This window comes from Sciurus vulgaris (assembly GCF_902686455.1).
Source record: "Sciurus vulgaris genome assembly, contig: HiC_scaffold_231_arrow_ctg1, whole genome shotgun sequence".
NCBI classification, from domain to species: Eukaryota; Metazoa; Chordata; class Mammalia; order Rodentia; family Sciuridae; genus Sciurus; species Sciurus vulgaris.
In genome coordinates, this window is record NW_027632826.1 from 103,660 (window position 1) to 111,811 (window position 8,152).

At 39.6% G+C, this 8,152-nt stretch overlaps 1 pseudogene across 1 annotated transcript; it reads right to left on the minus strand.

Moving 5' to 3' along the window:
• Positions 1–2,392: 2,392 nt before the first annotated feature.
• Positions 2,393–3,495, minus strand: LOC306652446 (transcription factor Jun-like; annotated as a pseudogene). Its single transcript has one exon. The product of its transcript is annotated as a transcription factor Jun-like (transcript).
• Positions 3,496–8,152: the final 4,657 nt, after the last annotated feature.

The window sequence follows — 8,152 nt, forward strand, 5'->3', positions numbered from 1 at the left end:
CCTGCCTCAAAATTAAAAGTAGTAATACAAAGTACTAAGGATATGGCTTTTGGATCAAGTGCTCCTGGGTTCAAATCCTAGAAGTACCAAAAAAAGAAAGGCAAAAGAAAAAGTCAATAGAATAGGCTGCTAATTCATTAATTTAGTATGTAATAACAGCTAGTAAATATTGTACTTTCCTCAAAAGATAGTAGAGGAATTGCCTGTTATTTAATATTTACAGTTTCATTAATAATTGTAGATTTTTGAGAGGTATTGTATGAGGTCCTAACAAAGCCTCTTACTTTCATAGGAGTGCTCTACATTATGCCTGTGCATTTGGCAAAGCAGAAATGGTGAATTTTCTAATAAAGAATTGTAAGATCAACCTCAGTGATCTTGATGGCAACACACCATTGATGGAGGTAGAGGTAGCCACGGGTTTCTGTAGGAAAAAAATTTGATTGAAATGCTTAGGAGAAAAATTGATTAATTCAATTTAAATGTGATTCATTAGTAAAACATGAAATGTTTATCTTTGATTCTCAAAATTTAGAGTTTATTTCTTGGTATAATACCAACGGACACTACAGTACATGGAAGAGCAGTGTCCGAATATCCTATTAGAACATGGTACCTATCCACATGCCACAACATCAGGAATGAAACAACTCTCCACCTGGCTGTTGCTTTGAGGTCACCATCTTCAGTGGAAAAACCGATTTCACTAATTGTGAATTTGGAAGTCAAAACCAAGGTATACACCAGAAACCATTATTTCCAAAATACTTAAACTATGTTTATTTTGACTGTGACATTGATTGACAAATGTGGACTTTTATGCAGTTTTTTTTTTTTTGTTTATTTTAAATTAGAACGCAAACAGTTGTTGAAAGGTCTCTTCCTCTTTTTCATTTTTTTAAACTCATGAATATATTTAGTTTACCTTTAATAGTTGTCTGTATTTTAAATTAAGGAGACTCATTCAGAAATATGAAATTCAAGCTTCTCTTAAGAACCAGTGTGCCCCTATCAGCCCCATTACTGTGTGGCGAGGGTGTGCAGTGTGCCTCCTGCATAGCATGGAGGAGTGTTCTGCTTGCTGCTGTCAAAATGTAGCATTCACTCAGATGACTTTTTTTTCTCAATAAATAAGTATACAATTCCTGTTTCAGAGTATATTCTTATACAGATTTCATGGTTCTCTTGAAAGTTTCTATTAATTTACAAGAATCTAGCCTATACAGTAAATTATAATTCTCTTTGAAATGGATTAAAGTTTAGAATTTAGAAATTGGCATTTACTTTATTTTAAATTATTATGATAGTTTTATGGTTATACATGGGACTTGGTTTTATCCTGACAAACTGATGTGGATGAAAATTAATTTCAGTTCTGACCCCCTTGGCCTCCATCTTTGCCTCTCATGCTCCCTCCCCTGCCTCATTCTCCTTCCTCTCCTCTGTTGGACATCTTTTTGCTCATCCGTGAGTTGCATTTGATTGGTCACTCATGTTATCTTTCCCTCTGCCCTTGCTTTATTTTACTCTAACTTCCATTTTTGAGAGGAAATGTTTCACTTTTGAGTTTCTGAGTTTGGCTAATTTTCCATGGCAGGATATTCTCTGTTTCCACCCATTTACCAACAAATGAAATGATTTTATTCATTTTATATGTAGAATGTATATATCATTTGATATGCAGTATATACTAATTTATATATTGTTATGTATATAATACATATTATATAACAAATATTTAATATATATTATATATCATATATACATATATGTGTACATATACATCTACATGTGTGTGTATATATATATATATATATATATATATAATATACCTGGGTCAATTACATAATGTAGCTATTATGAATTTGTTATTGTAAATATTGTGGCCATTGTATGCTAATTTTAGATCTTGCAGGAAAATAGGAGTGAAATAGTTGGATTATATTGTGATCATATGCCTATTTTTGGTTGTTCTTAGCTATCAGGACAGTAGACTGTATTTTCATATATCATACATTCATAGACTATCTCTTCCTATATTTGTGGTTGTACATGATGTGGAGTTAGACTGGTTGTGCTTTCATATGTGAACATAGGAAGATTAGGTCTGATTCACTCTATGGTCATTTCTACCCCTATTCTCCTTCCTTTCCCTCACTCCACGCAGTGCAATCCAGTGATACTCTTCCCCTCCATCACTCTGCCTTTCGTGAGTCAGCATCCACTATTACAACATGTAGCCTTAGGATTTTGGGGATTGGCTTATTTCACTTAGCAAGATAGTCTCCAATTCTATCCATTTACTGCCAAATGCCATAATTTTGTTTCTTCTTTTTGACTGAATAATTGTCCATTGTATATATGTACCACATTTTCTTTTTTTTTTTAAACCAAAGGAATGAACAATCTATTCAATGAAATAATATCAGAAAATTTCCCAAATCTGAAGAATGAAATGCAAAATCAAGTACAAGAGGCTTACAGGATTCCAAATATACAAAATTACGACAGACACACACCAAGGCATATTATGATGCCACCTGTTCCCTGAGCTATTGGCCGTGGAAGCCAGCTCCCAGTTCTGCGCTTTCAAGGTTTTCACTTTTTCCTCCAGCCTGGCGATTCTCTCCAGCTTCCTTTTCCGGCACTTGGAGGTGGCAATGCGGTTCCTCATATGCTTCGTCTCCGCCTTGATACGCTCCTGGGACTCCAGATCGATGGGAGACAGGGGCCGCGACTTGCCAGGCATCTCGGGCAGGTCTGCGGCTCCTCCTTCAGGGCCTGCAGCCCTGGGTGCTGCACCGAGATCTGCTGGGGCAGGTGGTGCGGCAGCGGCTGCTGCTGGGGCTGAGCGGGAAAGCCCAGCCCGGCCCCGCCTAGGAGGGCGCCCCGCCGCCGCTGCTGCTCAGCGCGCCCGGGTTGAAGTTGCTGAGGTTAGCGTAGACCGGCGGCTCGCTGTGCAGGCTGGCGCTGAAGCCGCCACTGCCGCTTCCGCCCGCCACCGAGGCCACCTCGGGAGCCACCATGCCCGCCCCGCTGAGCGGCTGTGCAGCCGACGGGACGCTGGGCAGCGTGTTCTGGCTATGCAGCTCTGCCAGGGCGCCCACGAAGCCCTCGCCGAAGCCCTCCTGCTCGTCAGTCACGTTCTTGGGGCACAGGAACTGGGTGGAGGTCCGCGTGGTAGTGAGGTGCCCGTTGCTGGCGAGGTGAGACGGTCCGAGTTCTTGGCGCGGAGGTGCGGTTTGAGGCTGCCCACCGCGTCGGCTAGGTTCAGGGTCATGCTCTGTTTCAGGATCTTGGGGTTACTCTAGCCATAGGCGTCGCTCTCGAACTGGAGGAACGAGGCGTTGAGGGCATCGTCGTAGAAGGTCGTTTCCATCTTTGCAGTCATAGAACGGTCGGTCACCTCACGTGGGGTTAGTTTGAGCTGTGCGCAGAAGTTTCGGGGCCGCAACAGCGCGCTGGCAAGCGGGGGACACTCGCGCCTCCCGAGCCTTTAGCGCAGAAAGTTTCAGAGCGCGCGCCCCCGCTGGTTGATCGTTCCCAGCCCGCTCCAGGGAGCGCAGGGTTAAGATGCCGCCTGCACTCGTACTTGTCCGCTCGCGCGCGCTGCCCAGCTTTAAAAAGTCGCGGTCACTCACAGAGCGCTCTTCGGGCGCAGCCGTACCTCCGAGCCAGCTGATGAACTCGCCTCCCGGGGCAACGGCTCTCCGGCGGCGCTGGGCAGCACCGAACCCACGGTGGAGGCCGCCCGAACTCAGATGTCTGTCCCCTCCTCCGCTGCGAGGGGGAGGGGGACGCCCGGCAGCCGCGACTCGCGCTCGCCCAAGTTCAGCAACCGGTGCGAGTGAAGCTGAGCGCAGGTCTCTCCTCTCTCCGCTGCCTTCTTTTCTTTACCGTCGCCGCGGCAGCTTACGGCGCAGGATGGGTTTGCAAAAGTTCGTTCCGGGACCCGGGGCCACTTGTCCCTGGTCCTCGAGGCCGGGAAAGTTGCTTGCTGCTGCTGCCGCTTGCTGACTTCCAGCAGCGCCCAAACAGCGGGGCTCTCCTCCCGGAGGCGGCAGGAAAAGGGGATCTCCAGGCGCTCCCCAAAACACCAGCCCGGGCGCCACAGGCGTTAGCTCTAGGCTCCACTCCCGCCTCGCCGCTTCAGCTACACTCAGTGCAACCCTCAGCCCTTATCCAGCCGGAGCTCAACATTTAGCTGCCACCAGTCAACCCCTAAAAATAGCCCATGATGTCGCCCCAAGGCCTTCCCATTAGCTTGTGTCCGTACCACATTTTCTTTATCCATGCATCTGTTGAAAGGCATCGAGGTGGTTTCATAGCTTAGGTGTTAAGAATTGAACTGTTGTAAAATCAATGAGGCCATATCATTGTAGTAGGCCAAATTTAAGTCTTCTGTGTTTATGTGAGAGTGGGATAATTGTGTCAAATGTTAGATTCATTCCTAGTGTTTTGAGGAATCTCCATACTGGCTAATGGACTACACTAATTTTCAGGCCCACCAGTAATGTATGAGTGTAACTTTTCCCCCACATCCTTCCCAACATCTATTGTTACTCTAGGCTTTATAATCGCCATTCTTAGTGCAGTGAGAGGAAATCTCAGTGTAGTATTAACTTCATTTCTCTAATTGCTAGTGATATTGGATATTTTTCCATATATTTACTGATCACATTTTTTCTGTGAAGTGTCTGTTCAGTTATGAAGCCCATTTACTGATTGGGTTATTTGTGGTTGTTTGGTATTAAGTATTTTGAGTTCTTTGCATATCCTGGAGATTAGTGCTCTATCTGAGATGCAGGTGTCAAAAATTTCCTCCCCTTCTATGGCTGTCTCTTCATGTTCTTGATTGTTTCCTTTGCTATAAAGAAGCTTTTTGGTTTGATACCATCCCGTTTATTGATTCATGATTTTATTTCCTGCACTTTAGGAGTCTTGTTGAGGAAATTGGTTCCTAATGTGACATGATGGAGAGTTTGTCCTACATTTTCCTCTAGTACATGCAATGTTTCTAGTGTAATGTCAGTTTGAGTTGAATTTTGTTCAGGGTGAGATATAGGGGTTAAATTTCAATCTACTACATATGGATTTCCTGTTTTCCAGCATCATTTGTTGAAAAGGCTATCTTTTCTTCAATGTGTATTTATGGTCGCTTTGTCTAGTATGAGATAACTGTATTAATGTGGGTTTGTTTGTACATCTTCTCTTCTGTACCATTTATCTTCCTATCTGTTTTGGTTCCAATACCATGTCTTTTTTGTTACTATAGCTCTGGAGTATAATTTAAGTTCTGATATTGGAATGCCTCCTGCTTCACTTTTCTCATGGAGGAATGATTTGCTTATTCACAGCTTCTTCTTTTTCTAAATGAAGTTTCATGACTTCCATTTCTGTGAAGAACATAACTAGAACCTTATAAGAATTGGATTAAATCTGTAAAGCTCTTTTTGGTAGTCTGGTCATTTTTAAAATAACCATTCAAAAACATGCAAGAGCTTTTCATCTTCCCAGGTCTTTTCCAACTTCTTTCTTTAGAGTTCTTTAGTTTTTATTGTAGAAATTGTTAGATTGATTCACAAATATTTTGTTTTATTTTTAAGGCTCTTTTGAATGGGAGAGGTTTTCTAATTTTTCTTTGATTCATCACCAGTGTATAGGAATGCAATTGATTTATGATTGTTAATTTTATATCCTGCTACATTGTTGAATTCATTTATTAGTTCTAGAAAATTTCTAGTGGAATTTCTGTTTGTTTTAAATATAGAATCACATTGTCAGCAAATACGGATACTATGAATTTTTTTCATTCATATTCCTTTAATTTCTTTCTTCTAATTGCTCAGACTAAATTTTCCAGAACTATGTTGAATAGAAAAAGTGTAAGAGAGAATTCCTGTCTTGTTCCAATTTTTAGAGGGAACACTTTCAATTATTCTCCATTTAGAATGATGTTGGCCTTGGGTTTAGCATATACAGCCTTTACAATGTTGAGTTATAGTCCTACTATCCCTAGTTTTTCTTGTGTTTTGAAAATGAATGAATGCTCTGTTTTATCAAATGCCTTTTTGACATAATCATGTGATTTGTCCTTTAAATCTGATGTGATGAATTTTTGCACTGATTTCCATATGTTGAAACAACCTTGCTCCCTGGGAAATACCTCACTTGAGCACCATGCACTACCTTTTAAATATGTCTTCATATGCAACTTGCCGGTATCATATTGACAATTTTTTCATCAAACCCAGGTCCTTGTTCTTGCAAGGCAAGCACTCTACCGACTGAGCTATCTCCCCAGCCCTGTTTTTGTTTTTTGTTATCAGGATGATACTAGCTTCATACAATTACTTTGGAAAGATTACCCCTTTCCTTACTTCATGGAATAAATTGAGGAATATTGTTGTTTTCTTTGAAGGACTGGTAGAACTGAGTTAAAAATCCATCTGGTCCTGGGCTTTTCTTTCTTGGTAGGCATTTGATGGCATCTTCAAATTCATTGCTTGAATTTTATCTGTTTAAATTTCTTATGCCTTTTGATTGATTTGGGTAGTTCATATGTCTGTAGAAATTTTTGATGTCTTCGACATTTTATATTTTATTAGAGAATATATTTTCAAATTAGTTTCTGAATATCATCTGTATTTCAGTGGTGTCCATGGTGATATTTCCTTTTTTATTATGAATTTTAGGAATTTGCATTTTCTTTTTCTTGATTAGTTTGTGTAAGGATTTATCATTTTCATTTACTTTTTGAAAGAACAAACTTTTTGCTGTGTTGCTAGATTTTTTTGTTGTTGTTGTTTCAATTTCATTTATTTCAGCTCTGATTTTAATTATTCCCTGTCTTCTTTCTTTTTCTGGTGCCTTGTGATGAAATGTTAGGTTATTTATTAGGGACTTTCTATTCTTTAAATGAATAAACTGAACACAGTGAACTCTCCTCTTAGCACTGCCTTCATATTGTCCCAGAGATTTTGATGTGTTGTATTTCTATTCCCATTTACCTGTGTTAGTTTTTTTAATTTCATCCTTGATTTCTTCTGTTACTTTGGTCTTCAATAGAGTATTGTGTAGTTTGCAGATGTTAGAGAAGTTTCTGTTTTGTATTTTAGGTTTGATTTCTAATTTCATTCTATTGGAATCTCATAGAATAAAAAGTTTTATCTCTATTTTGTGTATTTATTAAGAGTTGCTTTGCAGCATAACATACAGTGTATTTTAGAGAAGAATCCATGTGCTGCTGTGAAAAAAGCACATTCAGTGTTTGATGAATGAAATATCCTATAAATGTTTGTAAAGTCTAAATTATTTATTGCATTTTTTAGTTATATACTTTCTTTGTTTTTGTTTGGAGGATCACTCCAGTGGTGAGAAAGGTGTCCTAAAGTTACCCAGTATTATTTTGTTGTGGTCTATTTGATTCTAAAAATTGAGAAGGCTTTGTTCGATACATGTAGAGCCTCCCTTGTTTGGGGCAACATATTTATGATTGTTATGACTTGTTAATAAGTAATTACCTGAAGCAGTATGAAATGTCCTTCTTTGTCCCTTATGATTAACTTTGGATTGAAGTCCACTTTTTCTGATATGAAGATAAAATCTCCTGCTTCGTTATGAGATCCTCATGTTTTTTCCCAGTATTTTACCTTCAGTCTGTGTATGTCTTTGCCCATGAGGTAAGTGTCCTGGAGACAGTGTATTGTTGGGTTTTCTTTTTCAATCCACTCTACCCATCTGTGTTTTTTATTGATGTGTTTAGCTCATTAACATTAATTTTGTTATTGAGATGATTTTTATTTACTATCACTTTGATTTATTTCTGGTTTTTAATTTGAATTAGTTTCTCCTTTGTCAATGCTTATAGTAGTTCCTTCCTTTGCTGTTCTTCACCTTTATTTTCTTATTTCTTCATAAAATATTTTATTGAGTATGTTTTGTTAGAGTAGTCTTTCTCCTTTGAATTCTTTTAACTTGTACTTACCATGGAAGGTTTTTATTTCATCATCAGTTATGAAGCTTAATTTTCCTGGGCATAGATTTTTTTGACTGGCATCCATATTCTTTCAGAGCTTGATATATAAAGTTCCAAGACTCCTTCCTAGCTCTGAGGGTCTGGGCTGAGAAATCAGCTGAGATACAGATTGAT